Here is a 21,676-nt window from a genome sequence, read left to right as displayed (position 1 = left end):
CTTCCAACACTCCCACCAATTAGCTAAAGAAATATAATATGTTATTTTCTGTAGATCTTATTTGTTTCTATTTTCTAAAAATATATTTCTATTAACACTGAAAAATTGGTTGATGTGATTGATACTGTTAAACAAAAACTCAACAAAAAAATGGGATTTCTGTTGATAAAATTAGTGTTGAATCCACTCTAAAATTTGAGTTATATATAAAGAGATTGGATTTCTTTCTATTGAACCAGAAAACATTTTCTTATTTTCTAATGGCTTTGAACCAGACAACATAAAGATGTTGTATTTGCTATATTAATGGAGAAAATTTGCAGCAATAATTTTGCCATGAACACAAAAGGGAAAGGAATACTCTTCTTGTAAAACGCTAGCAAGATATTATAGTCAATCTGCCACATCATCATATTTAACAGAAAGTTAACGTTTTGGATTAAATTGACTAACAGAATTAACAATCGGGGACTTCTAAATCATTTTAATAGATTCAGGGATTTGTATGACAACGCTTGACATTTTCAGGGATCAAAATGGCAGTTTACTCCTTTAAGAAGGTTGGAAGCATCATGTGATTCCATTCTATTACCATTATTACTTTAGACTACTTACATTGGTGGGGTTTAAACCCCAAAATAGAGGTTGAATCCTTACATTGGTGGGGAGAATGTTGAAGTTGAATGAAGTGGAGGAGAGAGGGGTTGAATTTTTTCAACCAGTTTAAACTAGAGAAAAGGGGGAAAGAGAGAAAGTGGGAGAGTGAGAAAGTGGGAAGGTGAGAAAGTAATGCGACACGTGGCGCAACCTGTGAGGTCACTTCCAGCAAGTGTAGTGCACTTGTTCAAGAGGGAGGTGAGTCTTGAATTTTCGTTTTTCTTTTTTTAAATGTATATTTTGAAGTAACAAGGTTTGTCACAAGAAATGGGGGTTTGAATTGTAATCCTTTTAAAATTTTATACTGCAAAATAAATTAAGACAATAACAGCCTACAATACCACTGTTGTTAGATCAACTGGAGAACATTCTCCTAAAAAAATATAAGTGCAAATAATTAAGTGATTAGTGTGTATAGTGTTTGCACAAAATAAAAGAGTAAGGGAGAAGAGAATCACACAGAATTTATCCTGGTTCACCCCTTAATAGTATGGGCTACTCCAGACCCCACTTGCGTGAGATTATCCACTATAATCTAGACCAAGATTACATAAACTTCCTTTTGATCTAAGTCCAGATCAAAGACCCTTTGTGACCTAAAACCAAGATCACAAAGTATCCAGCTATAACCAGCTGATCTACCTTTACAAGGTAACCTCAATCAATTATACCCAATTGGCTTGAGAGAATCCTAAGGATTTTTCAATGATTTCTTTTGGATCTAAGCTTATAAACCTAACCGGTTGTGAAGCTTACAAATTGATACACTCAAAGTACTCTACAAAATATGATCCTAGATTTCTAAAGAGCTTTAGAGTAAGAGTGAAAAGAAGAGCTTGATTGCTTGAGATGAAATATATTAGATTGCTTTGTGTGCTTCAAGTTCTTGCTCTTCTAACCAAATCAACGTGCTATTTATAGATGGAGATGCTCCCTTGTTGCTTGCTTGGACATCACACATATACGTTGTGAGTGGAGAAATAGCCGTTGTGAGAGAAACAAAACAGTCCATGTGATTTTGTCCTTTAGATGCTTCAGGAGATCATTCTTCTAATGGTCTCTGACTGTCACATTGTACTTGTTGGTCAGAAATATTCTTTAACCAACTATCAATGAGTTGTCTCTGAGTGTATATCCGTTGCAAATGTATTTCCCATGTGTGTAAATAAGATTTGAATGCCTTTGGATAAGATTGGCACCTAAGTGCAAAAACCTGAGAGATCATTCTCCAGGATGTTGGAGACCATTCTCTGAAATGGTGTGGATAAGGTCCAACGAAATTAGAGCTATTACAAGTTGTAATACAGCTGTAAACACTTCATCAAAGGCATAGAGTAGCAACTGTTCACTTGTCCTTCAAAGGACATATGAATTGTGAAATGAGTACTCTTTTATGAGAGAATGTAGCCACCCATGTCATAAACTTGTACTTGGATCAGATGTGAAGCTTCCTTGCAAGCTGTTAGTACTTGTTGTTGAGTTCTCATTGGTCTAGATTATCTTCTTTAATGATGTTCTTGGAGAACATAGAGCCTTGTTGCAAGATGTGAATTTATTATTCCTTAAAGAAGCTTATTCGAGTAAGTACAATAACCAAAATTGATTCCTTGCCTTAAATGACTTAATTGCACTGTTATGATCTTTAAGTAAGTCCAACTTAAAAGTTCATTCTTGTCTTGTACCAAGTTGACTTGAATAAGTGCTTATGCTTTTGAACACGTGAGTCTGGAGACCAATCTGAGATCATTCTCTGAGGCAGATTTGTCTAAAACGTGTTTGATTCTTTTCTTATGAGTGAAACAAGGTTAATTTAATCCATTGCATCTGTTCTTAAATTAAATCACTCAAGAGCACTTGTTAGATCACAAAATGATCAGAATCAAATTAAAATTTAATTAAGGGTTGTTATCTTTAAAACATCAAAATAGGATTTTGTCTCAACATATATATGTGCAATATTTTGATTGTGTGTGTATATTTTTATTTATTCTAATACTTTCAGGGCAATTATTGCATAGCATGTTTTTTCAATTTTTTTTTAATACCAAAATTCATAATTTTTAAAACTCTATAAATAGAGGTATGGTTTGATATACTTTCAACATTAAAAAAACTCATTTTTACACTTTTTTCTCTAGTTTTTCCTTGTGCAATGAATTGAATTGTTTTTGCATATCTTAATTGAGTTAATAATAATAAAACATTATTGTCATATTTAGTTGATAAATTAAGGAAGAATAATAATTTTAAATATTAAATATATACAAATAAAAATATTCATTATTTAAAAAATATAAATAATAATAATTATTATACAAAATTAAATAATATAAATAATTAATAAAGAATGTGGGGTATATGAAAGTAAGTTAGAAGAGAGATTTGGTTAAATTAAACCATTGTATGAGTAAAAGTTGAATAATAATTTAATTATTATGTGGAAGAGAGAGAAAATGACGTGGAATGAAAAAGTTGAGGTTTAAACTTGTTGGATATTTGTGTGTTGGCCTCATTTTGCTAAAACAAATATACAAGCAAGATGTTGGACCAAATGTTTCAACATGTTGGGTACAAAAGATGTTGGACGAAATGTTGTAACATGTTTGGGTACGACAGTCAGATTGCCCAAATCTCGCGCACTTATTACACGTATCTGCTATATATGGAAATCCACTTTACAAACGTGTATATCAAGATTTGATCTGATCAAGACGTTATTAGTGAAGATATGTTCTTATCATGACTTAATGGAATGATTAACACATTGTTTATTTCCTAAAGAGGATCAACCATTTTAGGAAAGTTTTTATTAAGGCCTGATTTGCTTAGCTGGACGTGACTCAAAGACCAGCTGTGTTCTGAAGCTTATCTTGGATGATCAGGAGTGTGCTAGCTCTGTCTATATAAAGAAGACTCAATACCAATATTTTATGAACCGAAACCATTGTTCATCAAAGATGTAGTCTTTAGGGTTTCGTGTCTTTAAGACACTCTCTAGGAGAGTTGGTGTAAGTGAACCACTCGGGTTGTGAGATGGTCACTATGTCCTCACTCAGAAACCTTTAGGTAATGAGTAGAGTTTTGTAATATCTCTGAAGCTTTTAAGCAAAGAGATAGTGTTTGTGAGCCTCTCACGTATTAGTTTAATACTTGAGTAGGACAGTGTTTAATTGAGTTGTAATGTTTTAAGGTTACTCCTAAGCTTTGAAGTACGGAGTTAACTGTGTGTGATTTACTCGAAGCTTTTAAGCAAGAGTAAAGTTTGTCACGGTGATTGTCACCACATTTTATTCAACATTATATGAACAACACAGGTTGTGTTGGTTGTGTGGAAGTGAGATGGGATCTCATGTCTAGGAGTTCCTAGGCAGAAGTTACATGAGTAGTGTCGAGGTCATAAGGCGTAAACCTAGGATTTGCTGGAGGTCTTAGTGTAAGACGTAAACCGAGGGTTGCTGGAGGTCTTAGTGTAAGACGTAAATTCAAAGGGTTTGCTGGAGGTCTTAGTGACTAGAGCTATTAGTGGATTTCCTTCCTGGATTGGTATCCCCCAGAGTAGGCAGATTGACTGAACTGGGTTAACAATTTCCTGTGCAGTTTATTTACTTGTTGATTTTATTATGTTTCGTAAGATGTTCCAACATTAAGTATGACATTCTCTTTAAGTTGAATGTTGTAACATCTGATCAAACATTATTTCTCAGTACCCGTTTTTAATATTATATGTCTTGCCGTATTGTTCATGTCAGACCAGATGTCTCGACATTTTGTACAACATCTGGTTCTGCTATACCAGAATTTCAATTGGTATCAGAGCAGGCATCCTGTTCTGTTTTCTGGATGAGATCTTAGGGAAGATACTTTCTGGTTATGGGCAAGTAAGGAATACTGAAAATTTGTTTGAACTTGGAGAAGTTCACATTGATTGAATGGTCCCTAGAAGTGGAGGATGGACTATTCATGATAGGGTGTGTATTAGACCTATCTTTTGTTGTTCAGGCGTGTAGATCTTGTGATGAGTTGCTGTATGGTTTGATTTATTTTCAAACATGTGTTATTGTAGTGTGCCTGAAGTTTGTTGAGGAGTTTTGTGGTTTGAATTCCGCTGCATACATATCTGATGGAAAACTCCTGGTGGTTTTGTTTGTTGAGGATGCACCACTCCGTTCTATGATGTAAGCCCTGGTGTGGTGATGCTCGAGGAGAGTTTTTTTTATTAACTTGTTAGAGATGCCAAAGATACTTGGGGGTGATCTTAAGTCCACTCATAAAGGCACTCATGTATGAGTTTGTTGAATAGGAATCTGAGGGAAGTTATGAGCAATTTATTTTTGCTTCTAACTCTAAAAAGCTAACCTCCACTTGGGGGTGTTCCGTTAGAAGGGAACTGATGTCTTATCAGATGTTGGAACATCTGACGGAACATCTGAAGAGTAGATTCTGCAGAATTTTGTTGGATGACAGTAGGGCATGGCAGATGCTTGGGTGCTAAACAAGTGTGTGTTGGTTACATATGTTTGGAACCTTCTCCTGACCTGGAAGAGGAGGCATCTGTGTCTGAGATGGTTTCTACGCTAGAAACATGTCTTAGATAAGTTTCTTGGGACACGATCAACATATGGTTGACCTCTTGGGTTAGTTCATGTCTGATCCAAGTAAGTGGTTGTTGAAGTTGTGTGCAGTGTTGATGTGTTATATGATGTTTTAATCATGCATGTTATATTCTTGTGATAATATCTAGTTGCATGAATGCATGATTAAACAAAGAGGATTTATTTTTTTGGGACCAAAGGATTATGGTTCTCTGGTATTTTTGGTGAAGTTAATTCTTTACCTTGTGCATTAAAGATATCTTTTGAATTAAGATTGACGAAGTTTTTACTTCCCTTCAAGATGTATGCTTGTGTTGAAGTGAAAGGAAGTATATGTTGCATCCCTCTCTCCATTGTCTGGTGCACACTAATCAAGGAAAATCCATCCGATGTATTTAATGCTTCCACTAAGGTTACAAGTGAGTTTGTTGATGAGTCTCTTAAAGGATCTGTCTCTGAAAATGATGTTGTGTCGAATGTCGGTACATCTTTGGCACCTAAGACTGATGTTGTGCTAAGTACTATCACATCCGTGGTACCTGATATTATGTTGGATCAAAGTGTTCCAGATACCTGTTAGAGGGAATCTCCTCTATAGGTTCAGAAGAATGGCATCAAACATCTCAAAGTAAGACAAGGGGTTGGAACATTAGAAGAAGTTTTTGAGATGTAAAATATGCACGTCCCTGCATGTGTGGATGATTTGATATTGAAGGTTGATCAACTATTGATGGTTGATTCTCCTGTGTCCCCTTGCAAGAGTTATGGACTACTATGGTATCTTCAGACCATAGTTCAGGATGAAACCGATGAGATTGAGATTGATGTCAGAATTAATGTTGAAACATCTTCTCCAACATCTGCTCCTTCAGCCAAGGATGCTGGTTCTACTCAGGGTGGAGTACAAGGTCAAGCAACTGACCTAATCTGAAATGACTTTTTTGTAAGAATAACTGTCATGAGTGGATGTTATCTATTGGTGCCATATATGTGCAAAAGAATGATGTCAGATCTAATGTCCTACCTTGTGTGAGAAGGTAATCCTATCTGACAAATGATGAATACTTTAATGGGAGCTAAGTATCTGTATATCCTTTGTTGAAGTTGTGCATAAAACTGATATATTTGTCTGAAGAGCTGTGCAATTATGTAGTCTGAACTTTATTGTTCGGAGAGTATATTTCTCTTTATGGTATTCAGGTGTTTTGAAAAACCTGGATGATCTGCATTGATGGTACTCTATTGGAAGATTCTTGAAGGATGTCTATGCACAATGAGTCCTTTTGAATGATGATTTATGAACCAATGTAATTGGGTTCCAAAATCAGAAGATGATGTCCCAAATAATGTTGTGACATCATATTTACTTATGGTTGTTATATGGAAGGTGCTTGAGATTGTGCATGGGAGTGCTCAAGCTGTATGGTTAGAAGACGCGTATTTGACTATGTGAATCAAAATGTGGAGGTTCTGATCTTGTTTTAATAGTATGCTCTGGCAATGCATGACTATTTATTCCACTAGTATCAACAACTACTAGTGAATGTAAGGGTAGAAGAATATTGTCAAATACTGAGGTTTGATAATTGTCTTTGGTTTTCTTCTGTTGCAAGTCACTCTAGAAAAGAGTTGATAATCAGGATCTTAGTCAAGCTTTTAAGCAAACTGAGATGTTTTGGAGTTTGTGAGTGACTTTAAACCTTGTATGCATGACATCCTGCTTATTCAAAAGGTCATGATACATAGTGTGGTTCTGCTAGGACATTGATCAGATTTGTCCTTGTTAAGTGAAGAGGTCAGAATGCTTGGATGTATTCTGTAACGACCCAAAATTTAGTATTCGTTATTTAATTATTTTATTACGCGAGGGCGTGATTTATAATTAAATTATTAAGCGGCGAATAATCATTTAGCGCAAACATAAGTTAGTGAGCGAGAAGTTATGTTGTTTGGGCTTTTGGGCGTGTGAGAAGCAATTGGGCTTAGTCTATTGGGCCAAGAGTTAGTAAACAATGGGGGAGCTATAAGTAGCATAAGTTTGGGTGAATAGTCTCATAAGTTACAAATCCATGAGAAGTTCAAGAGCTTAGCTAGGGCAAGGAGCTCATGAGGGAGAGGGAGAGCTCGTGGGAGAGAAAGAGAAGAGCAAGCTCGAGGAATCGTCGAACTAAGGTATGAGAGTTAGATTACATATTCGTGAGTGATTCGAAAGAGGGGAGGATGTCGATTCCTCCACTCCCAAACTCTTTCCACTCTATTTTCTTGTGGGTTTTGTGGGTGACTTTCTTAATGGAAAATGGATTCTTTTGATCCTAACATGTGTAGTGAACTCATGGTAGATGAGGTAAACAACTTTGGGGAGTTGAAAGTGGGTATATGTAGATGTTTGATCAATGATTTGCATGTTTGTTAAACTTGCTTAAAATGCAAGAAATTGGTATGAATTTGTAAGTGTGATGTATGTGGGTGTTTGTGAGTGTTAATTAATGTTCATAGGTACCATATATGCTTGAATTAGCTGTTTATAAGAATTTATAACATGTCTAGATGGATTTTTGAGTGGATTCCATGTTAAACCGCCTTAGAAAACTCAAGAACAGATATTCTTTTCTGGTGTAGTTCGCTAAGCGACCAGGAGTTCGCTATAGCGAACCTGTTCGCTGAAGCTCGCCAATGCTCGCCATGAGCAGGTGACTTCCTGGTGAGGTTCGCCATGTCTCGCTGAGCCTTCGCTCAGCGAAGGCCTCTGTGACAGCAATTTTTGTTGATGTTTGTAAGTGTAATTAGGCACTTGTAACATGGTTTAAGGGTATCCTTACATGTTTGTTGATACATGTTGATGTTGTTAATGCTTATTGTTAATCGTTATATGATTGATAAACGTGTATGCAATAAGTTGCAGTTTAAAGTGAGTAATGTGATGCTTTGGCATTAAATTGCAATGTTAAGGAAATGATGTGTGTTTTATGACATAAGTGTAAATGAAACTTTATGTGTATAAAAATGGTTATGCAGATAATTATCATGTGAATAATTATGATTTGAGTGATAGGATATTGTGTTATCCTAATGTGTTAGATGTTGGAATTGTGTTTCCGCATCAGTGAATGAATAGCTTCGAGCTAGATAGCGTCATGAATTTGATGTGTTTAAAAGTAATCATGCATTCATGAATAATTGTGTTATGGGAATCATGTGAATTCCAATAATTGATGAAAATGGTTTATGTTTATGAAAAGTGGTCGAAGATGGGATTATGTTATCCGAGATCTGGAACCCATATCTAAACATGATATAAAACTGTGTGACTCCTCTTTATGGGAGAGATGGTTGATGATAACCATATCCTACATGATATAAAACTGTTATTGAGCTTATCCAAGGGAGATAAGGTGGTTCGGTAAGTTCCGACGCATCCAACAAGATGTAAAACTGGGTTCATCTTAAATGGGGTGAATAGCAGCATCCAACATGATGTAAAACTGGTTTGGTCCACCATTGGTGAGACGCTTATCCTGCCTGATGTAAAACTGCTGATGTAGAGTCCATACATGACTATAATCTGAACAGTCCGTACATGACTATAATCTGAACAGTCCGTACATGACTATAATCTGAACAGTCCGTACATGACTGAAAACTGAACAGTCCGTCATGACTGAAATCTGAACAATGTAAAATTGGTACCACATGCATTAGTCGTGTCTAGGGTTGACATGACATTGGATAATTGGCATTAGATGCATTAGGGTAAATGCACATGTATTTGATAATTGTTATGTGACATTATCTGATTGGATTGTAATGTGTTTTCCGTATGTGTTAAGCTTTGGTATTTACTAATTGTTTAATACTGTGATTGTTGCCATGTCTTGGTATATGAGCAGAGTCCGTCATGACTATAAAATGAACAATTTGGTAGTGTCCGAGAAGACGTGAAACTATATGATTGGTGTGTTTGTAAATGAATGATTAATTGGTAGTCGTATTTGACGATGTATGTGCGTGAGTTAGAAATGTATGATAGCGTGTGAAGTGTGTAGTATACTACTCACACTTATATTTATGTTTATGTTTTCTAACTCTCTGCTATGTGTAATTGCTGGACCTTTGGGGATCCAGGTTGACAGGTTATGTGTTAGCCTCGTCCGAGTGAAATGGTGAAGCTCTGCTCTGATTGAGACACGGGAAAAAGAGGTTTTATATCTATATAGAGTCCTTTGAGAACACTCTGTTTGGTTTAGTTTTATTTTGAAAATGTATCCGTTTTGTAAGACTAATGACGCATCGTGTCGATGCGAAGATTTGTGTTGTTTATTCAAACATTTTACTAATTAATTATATTAGTATTATCTTTGAATGAAGCTTGTAGTATTCAAACCAGCGCTTTATAATCATATTTTCAATTTTCCGCTGCGTATTTTATAAAAAGATTTTATAAAGGCAGAGTTAATTAATTAACGGGTTTGGGTGTTACATATTCTCAAGAAGTGAGAGTATCTGACTCAGAATCGACTCTATTGAAGGAGTTGGTGTTTCCCTTCAACATGAAAGCATGAAGTCTTTCACATGTTTTCATTTAGTGCTCGAGTTTTCATCTTCAGCTGGAGCCCTGATTATCTATGACAGGTAGAGTCATGTGTTTATCTGTGGATTGCATTGGTACATATATATTGTCTAGAGTGTTGTACAAGCTTCTGGAGATCTTTGCCTCATATGAGAATATGATGTCAGACAACATGTTGTGACATTATGAAATTATTAACAAGGCATGGTTGATTCTAGTCATGTAAAGCTGAATAATTATATCAGTTATTCACATATCTCTCGAGTGGTTAAATGGTTGAGTCTGGGAGAATTTATTTTTCTCTACAGTTTTTTTTGGAAGGACTTTCCAGGAGTCTTCATTATTGAGAGATGTCACAAATGTGATATTCAGATGTCTTGGTATGTGTCACTAAGTCTAAGTGAAAGAAGAACACTTAGAATCAAGTGGAAGACAGTATGTTTGAAGATGTGTTGATCAATGCAAGTAAAAGAAGACAATGTCTGACTGAATGTTAGAACATTATTCGAGACATGTTTCCTGTAAGATCAACAAGGAAGTGAAATGGACAGTGTGATCAACCACGTGTCAAAAGGGAATGCATAAAAGGTCTGTGAATACTTTGAATCCATCTGAAACTACTTCTATATTGCTTGGTGAACAAAATGTGCATCATCTAGGAAACCTATTTCTAAATCCATTATCCAAGTTAATCTTATCTCTCAAAAGGTCCTAGAAAAGTCTATCTATGTTTGTTGATGATGTTAATAAACCTACCAAACTCGTTTTGATAATCTCATTGATTTAGTTGTCACCCCTAATGTTGAATTAAATGTTGTTACCTCTGTTAAAGGTTTTGTCAGTTCAAATGTTGTGGGTAGTGTTGAAACATCTGTGAGATCTGTCTCTGAAATTGTAATTCTAGATAAACCAAGATCTCTTAAAACCATAGGTCAGTCTAGTATGAATGTTGTGGTTGTTGATGACATTTTTTTTTGAAATTTTTTCATGTGTCATCTTTCAAAGTTGTTGATTCTGTCACTTTGTTATTCCCCACTAAAGTTGTGGTTGTGTTCCCCAAAGAAACCTCACCTGAGTCTGATGTCACATCAGATGTTGAAACATCTTGGACCAACCTGTTCGTGTTGTTGAAACCTGTTCTACAATTCCCCAAACTGATGCTAATATGGTTCTAAGAGTCATAAACCTGATGGTGGTTTGGAGTATTGGAGTTTAGACTGTGGTGGAAGAAACTGATCTTGATGATCTTCCACGTGACCAAGTTATTGCTCAAAGTATGACAGAAAGAGAACTGGTCATGCTATGACTATTTGTGTTGATGTGCATTCTGCTGAGAAGTACTATATGTGTTGAGATGTGTTAAGATCAGATGTGATAATGGTCAGATATGTGATACTTAAATGTGATTACTACTACTATATGTGACAGTTTCAGATCTTCTTTTGAAACCTCTAGCTTTATGTTCTCATGAAATATGCTATGATGTCACCCATGATGTCTACACATCCTGATCTGATTTTTTGAGAATTTATTTTTCTCTGATGTGTGAGAATTTATTTTCCTCAGTATATGGGAGTTTATTTCTCCCTTTGTGCTTTAAAGGAGAAAGAAGCTACGAGGAGTATTACTAGTACCTGACATTATTATCTCTGTTGGTGTGAATATTGTTGATTCCACAAACACAATTGTAGATGTTAATGTTCTTGTTGCTGCTGCATCTCAGACAAAAGATGCTATTGGTTCTATTGTGGATAAACCAAAACAAACTGTTCCTGAAAAGGATGTTGTGTCAGACGTTAACACATCTGTGGTCCAACCTAAGGCTGATGTTACTATTGTCCAGAAACCTGTTCAAGAAACTGTTGTGGTGAAAGTTGTTGGGACATCTGTTGACCCATCTGACTCATATGATGAAGAAACAGGATCTGATGAAGAAAATTCTACTGAGGTTGAAGAAGGGTCTCTCAGTCTAAAGAAAGTCATCAAACTGTGCCACTTAATGAAGAAGTGGTTGATTCTGAAAAGAATATGTATGAGGTTAATGTGACTCTAAGTATGATGTTGAGGAGGATGTGCCAGACATCACACCCTTTGCCTCAAAGAAAAAGTCTGGTGGGAAAAAGATCTCTCATAATGTGCTTGTTGCTCTCTGTGACAATGTTTCCTTTCATCGTGCTTCCTTTGCACAAAGATGGGATCATGTGTACAAGGGGAGTTTTTGTTAGATGGATGCTCCATGCACTGATTGGAAGACCACATGCTTTGATACCATGCTGGAAGAACCTGTGCTAGAAGCTGTGCTACCATATGTTGCAACATCTTTGCTAACATGTGACGTATTTTGTGATTGCTCATATTCGCTCTGATACCACGCTAGATAAACATGTTGAAACATCTTTGCTAACATGTGCTATGTGTTGTGCTATTATGTGTTGAAACATCTTTGTTGTCAATGCTATGATACCATACCGGAGGAACCTGTGCTATCTGATGTGCTACTAGATGGTGAAACATCTTGGTCATCATGTTGAAAATTTTGTGCTGATGAAGTGTGATATGTTTTATGTTATTTGATGATGACTCCATTGCTGATTTATATCTGATGAGGTATGTATCCCATGGTGTTGTCTTCGTTTGTAGTAGCTCTGTGCACTATGTTCTTGGATATCTCTACTATTGTACTCTTTGATTAATGCATGAAGACCATATTTTGTCTAAACTTCTGACTAAAAAGAGAAGTAGTTTAGTAGTTGGTAGGCATGATATGTTTTGCTGCTAATGTCTATTGTGCTACCTGATGTTGAAACATATGCATGCTCTTTTAGTGGTTGAATGTGTTCTACTATATGATGTGGTGTCTGATGCTTAGACATCTGCTAATCTTGAGTGGTGTAGTATTGAATATGTGCTGCTATATGCTTATGTGCTGATATGGATGATAAAATTGAGGGGGAGTAAGAATTATTTTCTGATGATCATTCTGATAAGCATGTGCCAAAGTATTTGGAGGGAGTAAAATTAATTTTTGCTATGATTCTGATTTTGAGGGGAAGTAGCATAATGCAGTAAGTAGTTATTATTCTGTTGTGCAATGATCTATTTGTTTGCTCAGGATGATGTCCTGCCATATGTTGGAACATCCTGGTTGCATGAGAACTTATTTTTCTCAGCTTTGTGGGAATCTACTCTTCCCAACTGCTATTTTGTGGTTTGCTTAAGGAGTTGTGATCTGTGATGTGTTTTGTGTGCGGTAGCAGTATGTGATGTATGGTATCTGATGATTATATGATGTGGAGCATAATGTTGAGGACATTTGCCTTTTCTGTTGGTACGTGATGTAATGCTTCAGCTATTTCAAGACTATGGATTGCTAGATACTAATATATGGATCTATTATTCTCTGATATTCTGCACTATGGATTTCTGTGATGTTCATTACTATTGCTCTTAATGCACGAAGTTTTTGTTGGGCATATTTTGTGGCTAAAAAGGGGGAGTAGTATGTTTGTGTTTGTCTGCTACTTTACAATGTTGTATCTGATGTTGTGACATGCTAGTCTGGCCTGTCTATGAAGAAGTAGTAGTGTGTGTTGTGACATGCATGAATTCAGGGGGAGTAAGAACCATTTTTTTCTGATGGCCTAATGAGATGCATGAGCTGATGTATTCAGGGGGAGCAAAAGTAAAGTTTCTCTGATCTGATATTAAGGGGGAGAGTAATGCAATATCAATTTCTCTGTCTATGTGTGCTTAATGTATGGATGTTATGATGCGCTACAAAATGTTGAAACATCTTGATGCTGATGTGGGAATTTATTTTTCCCAAGTGTCCTTGTGAGAGTTTATTTCTCTCTACTGAAGGATGAAGCTAAGTTGGTTATGATTCCGCTGCTGTGTATGCCTCTGATGGTTTATGGTAAAGTTTATTTCTTTACCCTGTGCGTTATTTTCATTTGAGGAATTCTTTTGGAAGTAACATAGAAGATGTTTCTACCTTCCTTCATATTTGTGTGCTCACGTTGACTTGAATGATTGTACGGTTTTTAAATCTCTCTATGCTAATTAATGGGCTGAAGTTGTTTTAGCCAAAAATTGCCAAAGGGGGAGATTGTTGGATATTTGTGTGTTGGCCTCATTTTGCTAAAACAAATATACAAGCAAGATGTTGGACCAAATGTTTCAACATGTTGGGTACAAAAGATGTTGGACGAAATGTTGTAACATGTTTGGGTACGACAGTCAGATTGCCCAAATCTCGCGCACTTATTACACGTATCTGCTATATATGGAAATCCACTTTACAAACGTGTATATCAAGATTTGATCTAATCAAGACGTTATTAGTGAAGATATGTTCTTATCATGACTTAATGGAATGATTAACACATTGTTTATTTCCTAAAGAGGATCAACCATTTTAGGAAAGTTTTTATTAAGGCCTGATTTGCTTAGCTGGACGTGACTCAAAGACCAGCTGTGTTCTGAAGCTTATCTTGGATGATCAGGAGTGTGCTAGCTCTGTCTATATAAAGAAGACTCAATACCAATATTTTATGAACCGAAACCATTGTTCATCAAAGATGTAGTCTTTAGGGTTTCGTGTCTTTAAGCCACTCTCTAGGAGAGTTGGTGTAAGTGAACCACTCGGGTTGTGAGATGGTCACTATGTCCTCACTCAGAAACCTTTAGGTAATGAGTAGAGTTTTGTAATATCTCTGAAGCTTTTAAGCAAAAAGATAGTGTTTGTGAGCCTCTCACGTATTAGTTTAATACTTGAGTAGGACAGTGTTTAATTGAGTTGTAATGTTTTAAGGTTACTCCTAAGCTTTGAAGTACGGAGTTAACTGTGTGTGATTTACTCGAAGCTTTTAAGCAAGAGTAAAGTTTGTCACGGTGGTTGTCACCACATTTTATTCAACATTATATGAACAACACAGGTTGTGTTGGTTGTGTGGAAGTGAGATGGGATCTCATGTCTAGGAGTTCCTAGGCAGAAGTTACATGAGTAGTGTCGAGGTCATAAGGCGTAAACCTAGGATTTGCTGGAGGTCTTAGTGTAAGACGTAAACTGTAACACCCTAACCCATACTACCCTTAAAAACGTAATTTTAAAAACTTTTCAACAAGTGTAAAGGCAGAGTGCCACGCGGTAATTAAAACACAGGCATACACACAGAGCGTCATGAAGTTTAACATGAAAAGCAACAGCGGATTCAATCAAACCAAGCATGCATATATATATATATACATATATATATATATATATATATATATATATATATATATATATATATATATATATATATATATATATATATATATATATATATATATATATATATATATATATATATATATATATATATATATATATATAAGCCATATTCATCCCTAAGGATGTCACTTATACAAGAACTAGCATGTCCAAAAGGTAACACCGATATACGATGAAATCCAAGCGTAATCCCCGACTCGATGTTACATTACCAGAGCATTTACTATTTACAACCTCTAACCAAAAGCTAGTACTAAAAGGAGAAATCTATGCTAAGTCTCCTCACCAAAAGATACTTCAACACCGAGCTAAAACAGCAGTCTAAACGTCGGCACAGTCCTCAGCCTGAATATCTGAACCCCCAAAGGTCCAGCAAATAACACAAAGCAGAGAGTTAGAAAACATAATCGCATATCATACGAGCATAAGAAAGGTCTTACACTTTCGAACTATCATACATATTCTAACTCATACACATACATCAACAAATACGACTACCAATTAATCATTCATTTTATAGTCATGACAGACTCTACACTTGTTCATTTTATAGTCATGACAGACTCTACACTTGTACCAAGACACGTTCAACAATTAGCACAAAGCTATTATAAACATCAGACAACACCTTAGTCAATCATATGACATTTATCACTTATCAATTAATATGCACATTTACCCTAATGCATCTAATGCCAATTAATTCACTGTCATGCCATCCCTAGACATGACTAAATGCATGTGGTACCAAGGTGTCTCACCAACGGTGGACCAAGAACAGTTTTATATCTTGCTGGATATGTCGGAACTTACCGAACCATCTTATCTCCCTTGGATAAGCCAACACAGTTTTATATCCTGTTGGATAGCAACTCCGGACTCATGGATTCATCTAATCCGATCCTCGGCTTCATTATGGACACATAATCCATTTTCGTTATTGGAACCCAAGTTTCCAATGTTCACATACAATCATGAATGCATGTATGTATGCACATATCAACCATATGATATTCTTTAGCTCGAAGCTACTCTTTTATGAATGCGGGAACACAATCCTAACACATTCACTTAACATTACAAATTAATGCCAAAACATCACATTGCTCACTTTAAGCTACAACTTATTGCATACACGTTTATCAATCATATAACGATTAACAATAACATTAACAGTATCAACATGTATCAACAATCATGTAAGGATACCCTTAAACCATGTTACAAGTGCCTAATCACACTTACAAACATCAACAAAAATTGCTGTCACAGAGGCCTTCGCTGAGCGAAGCCTCAGCGAGACATGGCGAACCTCACCAGAAAGTCACCTGCTCATGGCGAGCATTGGCGAGCTTCAGCGAACTATTCGCTGAGCGAAGGCTTAGCGAGCCTAAGCGAACCTCACCAGGAAGTCACCTGCTCATGGCGAGCATTGGCGAGCTTCAGCGAACATGTTCGCTACAGCGAACTCCTGGTCGCTTAGCGAACTACACCAGAAAAGAATATCTGTTCTTGAGTTTTCTAAGGCGGTTTAACATTGAATCAGCTCAAAAATTCATTCAAACATGTTATAAATTCTTATAAACAGCAATTCCAAGCATATATGATATCAAGGAACATTAATCATCCCTTCCAAACATCCAAATACCTCAAACAATCAAAATCATGCCAATTTCTTGGGTTTTAAGCAACTTTCATAAACTTTTCAAACATGATTCAAACACATACATATTTTTCATGAAATCAAGCTAGTGATTAACACATACAAAGTGATGATGAAGAACATCATACTCACATACAAAAGCTTAATCAAAAGTCTAAAAGAAATTGAGTGGGAGAGTTCGGGAATGGAGACATAGACAATCTCCCCTCTCCTTGCCACTCAAGAATCATGAATTCTAATCTCTTACCTTAGCAAAGATGATGATCCAAGCCTTTCCTCTTCTCTCTTTCTCGTGATTCTCCTAGCCAAAACCCTAGCTTAGCTTTGCTCTTGCTCTTGCTCACTCAAAACTCAAAGAAAACATAATGAAATACTATTCATGGGTTTGACTTGCTACTTATACTACTTTCTATGGACCTTGAACCAAGCCCAATTGGCTTAGGCCCATTGCCTTTCACGCCCATTAAGCCCAAAACAAAGGTTCTCGCGTCTAACATCTTACGCTCGGCTAAATAATTATTCGTCGCTAACTAAAATAATAAAAGCCAATTAATAAATAAAATAACATTTAATAAAATATACGAATACGAAAAATGGGTCGTTACATAAACCGAGGGTTTGCTGGAGGTCTTAGTGTAAGACGTAAATTCAAAGGGTTTGCTGGAGGTCTTAGTGACTAGAGCTATTAGTGGATTTCCTTCCTGGATTGATATCCCCCAGAGTAGGCAGATTGACTGAACTGGGTTAACAATTTCCTGTGCAGTTTATTTACTTGTTGATTTTATTATGTTTCGTAAGATGTTCCAACATTAAGTACGACATTCTCTTTAAGTTGAATGTTGTAACATCTGATCAAACATTATTTCTCAGTACCCATTTTTAATTTTATATATCTTGCCGTATTGTTCATGTCAGACCAGATGTCTCGACATTTTGTACAACATCTGGTTCTGCTATACCAGAATTTCAAAACTTTTAACCATTGTTGATAGTCTTATTGTAAGAGTATGAAACCTCTATTATTTAGCTCTCTACTTATAAGGCTAGCTAGTTGTAATGAACACTTATTGAATGCAGTTGGGTTATGGAAAATGATGTAATTAGGCACAATTTCTTTTATTCTTTTATACTTTTTTATATAAATGCAAAAGTTTTTAGTCGAAAAGATTCTTTTATAAAATTTGAAGGTATTGAATACACTACTTCCAAAATTGCTGAAGAAAATTGCTGGTGCGTGGAACCTGGTTATGTGTCAGATAGGGCAATGATCCATCCTACAGATTGAGCTTATATTCAATGGTTGTGATTGAGCAAAAATGAGAATAAAGTGAATTATAGTGGGAGTGTAACGATGGATATGGGTGAGAAAAGGGCCACTACTTATACTATGCACATGGGTCTAATAACAACACAACTGTAAAATTGGTGGAAGTAGTACTACTGATTATAAGTGTTTTAAATGTTTTTTCTCCCGATTCTCGCCTTTCTTTTATACCTCTCAAAAATTTTATTTTGTCTCTTGTGGTTTGAAAAAATTTGTCAAACTTATTTCGGTTTATATAAACCGAAATTTTTAAACATGGAAAAAAAAAATTCGGTTTATATAAACCAAAATAACATAAATGTTGAAAAAAAGAAAGATTTATGTGAAAATTCGTGTAGAGCTACATGTGGTAAATTTAACATATCTCTCTGAATATAAGTCGTAGGCTAATGATTTTTAATCTAGTGTAAAGAAAACAAAATTTACTACAGGATTGACACCGGAATTGTTAAATTTTATTAGGTATAGTATGAGAAAATCTACCTACAAGTTTGAGAAAAGTTTCTGCTCTGTTTCTGTACCAATACCCATTATTTGGTCAAACTGAACCAATTGGATAGTTAATACTAAAAAAAAAAAATATATTTGTAATCTTGACACCCTAAGCTTTCCAACGAGTGGTTGCTTATTCAAATCGGATATCGTTTAGTATTTCAAATAAATTGTGGAAGTTGAGGGTCTGATTCTGAATTTATGCAGGAAACATGGAGAAATATTTGGAACACAAAATTTCGGTTTTTATTAACCGAATTTTTTTAGCATGACAAAAAAATTTGGTTCGTACAAATCGAAGTACCCCCAAGGACAAAAACGAAAATTTAGGGATAGAAAAGAAAGGGCCAAGAGAGAAAACATTATAATTATAAGCTCTCAAAAACTCATGTGACAAACAAATTGCTGCTGGAGTGGTGAGACCTATGTTGCATGGGTAATCCATTTTAGACCGAATACTGGTACCGGGTACGTACCGGGTACCGGTACGCGTATGGTACTCCCCCGGTATGCACCGACGTCGTACCTTTTTTTTTTTGTTTTTTGCAATGGGTACACGCGTGGTACACCCGTGGTACGCACGTGGTACACCAATCCAAAAAAACACGATTTTTTTTCTCCTTTTTCTTTTATTATTAGTTTATTTTTTATAGCAAGATTTACGCTTTTTATTTGTTTATAATATAAAAGTAGCAACTATTGCTAAAAAACAATAACAAAGTAGCCGCCGGAATTATTCACTCATTCATTGAAAAGGAATAAACTCAATTCAAAGAGAGATGAAGATCGAGATTTTATTCATACCAATCTTCATCTTCTCTCAAGAAAGAGAAATATTAATACTTATAATTAAAGTGCAACAAAAATGTGGGATATTCGTAGAGATGAATGAAATTTATTTAATATATAGTTGATATTCTTGAAATTGCTGGTCTTTCTCACGATGAACCTAACTAGAGGTCACTCTTTTTAGTGATAATGAAGAGGGAAATAATTGACTCTTTTTGAGCTAATTGGTTTTTAATTTCATATTTTGATGTTTCGAACAATTTAAATTACATTTAAAGTGTGGTGTGATATTTTTTATGTTTAATTATTTGTTTTAACAATATAACTCTATTATTTGATATATATAATTATATTTTTTTAAAAAAATTATAGGGACGTACCCGTACCTTAGTTTTTCTAAAAATAACGTACCCCGTACCGGTACCAGTACCGAATACCGGTACCGTCCCCGCACCCGGGCAACATGAGACATAAATTAGGCGGTTGTACATGGCAATTCTAAAGGCAACATATATGAGATTTACTTTGCCACCCTACCAGTTTCTTGCATATCTTATGCCTTTCCCGTTTTACGCTTTCGTTACTTAAGTAGTGGACACTATAAAAAAATGAGAAATTCTTAAAAATACCATCCGCTACTTAAGTAGCAGACATTATAAAGTATCTGCTACTTAAGTAACGGACGAGACTATTTTGATAATTTTATAGTACTGCGAGAAATAGGGTAGGATAGCAAAAGTCAATATCTATATGAGCCTAAACGCCAACAATAAGCCCATCTAAAGAACAATTAAAAAAAAAAAAAACTAACATAAATTCTAAACTAAATTTATTTAATATATTTCATTCTCTATCGGCTGATCTGAGCACCATTAATAAAATTTCTACTTATCAAAAAATGGCTTATGTTTTGGGTTGAGTTTGTTTTTAGTAAAGTTTGCTTAAAAAAATAAATGGCTCTCATACATTGGTGGTGCTTCATGCTTGACAATTCTAACGCAAAAACTATTAAATATGATGTTTTCTCTCTGGATCTCGCCTTTCTTTTATACCTCCCAAAAATCTCATTTTGCTCCTTGCAGTTTGAAAAAATTTGGTCAACTTATTTCGATTTATACAATCCGAAATTTTTAAACATGGAAAAAAAATTCGGTTTATATAAACCGAAATAACATAAATGTTAAGAAAAGAAGAAAGATTTATGTGAAAATTCGTGTAGAGCTACATGTGGTAAATTTAGCATATCTCTCTGAATATAAGTCGCATGCTAATGATTTTTAATCTAGTGTAAAGAAGACAAAACTTACTACAGGATTGACACCGGAATTGTTAAATTTCATTAAATATAGTATGAGAAAATCTACCAACAAGTTTGAGAAAAGTTTCTGCTCTGTTTCTGTACCAATACCAATTATTTGGTCAAACTGAACCAATTGCATAGTTAACCCTCAAAACAAAATTTATATTTGTAATCTTGACACCCTAAGCTTTCCAACGAGTGATCGTTTACTCAAATCGGATATCGTTTAGTATTTCAAATAAATTGTGGAAGTTGAGGGTCTGATGCTGAATTTATGCAGGAAATCTGGAAAAAAATTTGGAACACAAAATTTCGATTTTTATTAACTGAATTTTTTGAGCATGACAAAAAAATTTGGTTCGTACAAACCGAAGTACCCCAAAGACAAAAATGAAAATTCAGGGATAGAAAAGAAAGGGGTCAGGAGAGAAAACATTATAATTATAAGCTCTCAAAAAGTCATGTGACAAACAAATTGCTGCTGGAGTGGTGAGACATAAATTAGGCGGTTGTACATCGGCGGTTTTGGATAGCTTGGCAATTCTAAAGGCTACATATATGAGATTTACTTTACTAGTTTCTTGCGTATCTTATGCCTTTTCCGTTTTACGCTTTCGTTACTTAAGTAGTAGACACTATAAACAATGAGAAATTCTTAAAAATACCATCCGCTACTTAAGTAGCAGACATTATAAGGTATCCGCTATTTAAGTAACAGACGAAAATATTTTGATAATTTTGTAGGACGCGCGAGAAATAGGGTAGGATAGCAAAAGTCAATATCTATATGAGCCTAAACGCCAACAATAAGCCCATCTAAAGAACAATTAAAAAAAAAAAAACTAACATAAATTCTAAACTAAATTTATTTAATATATAATTTCATTCTCTATCGGCTGATCTGAGCACCATTAATAAAATTTCTACTTATCAAAAAATGGCTTATGTTTTGGGTTGAGTTTGTTTTTAGTAAAGTTTGCTTAAAAAAATAAATGGGTCTCATACATTGGTGGTGCT

This window comes from Trifolium pratense, linkage group LG4, assembly GCF_020283565.1.
Source record: "Trifolium pratense cultivar HEN17-A07 linkage group LG4, ARS_RC_1.1, whole genome shotgun sequence".
NCBI lineage: Eukaryota > Viridiplantae > Streptophyta > Magnoliopsida > Fabales > Fabaceae > Trifolium > Trifolium pratense.
This window is presented reverse-complemented; position numbering follows the sequence as displayed.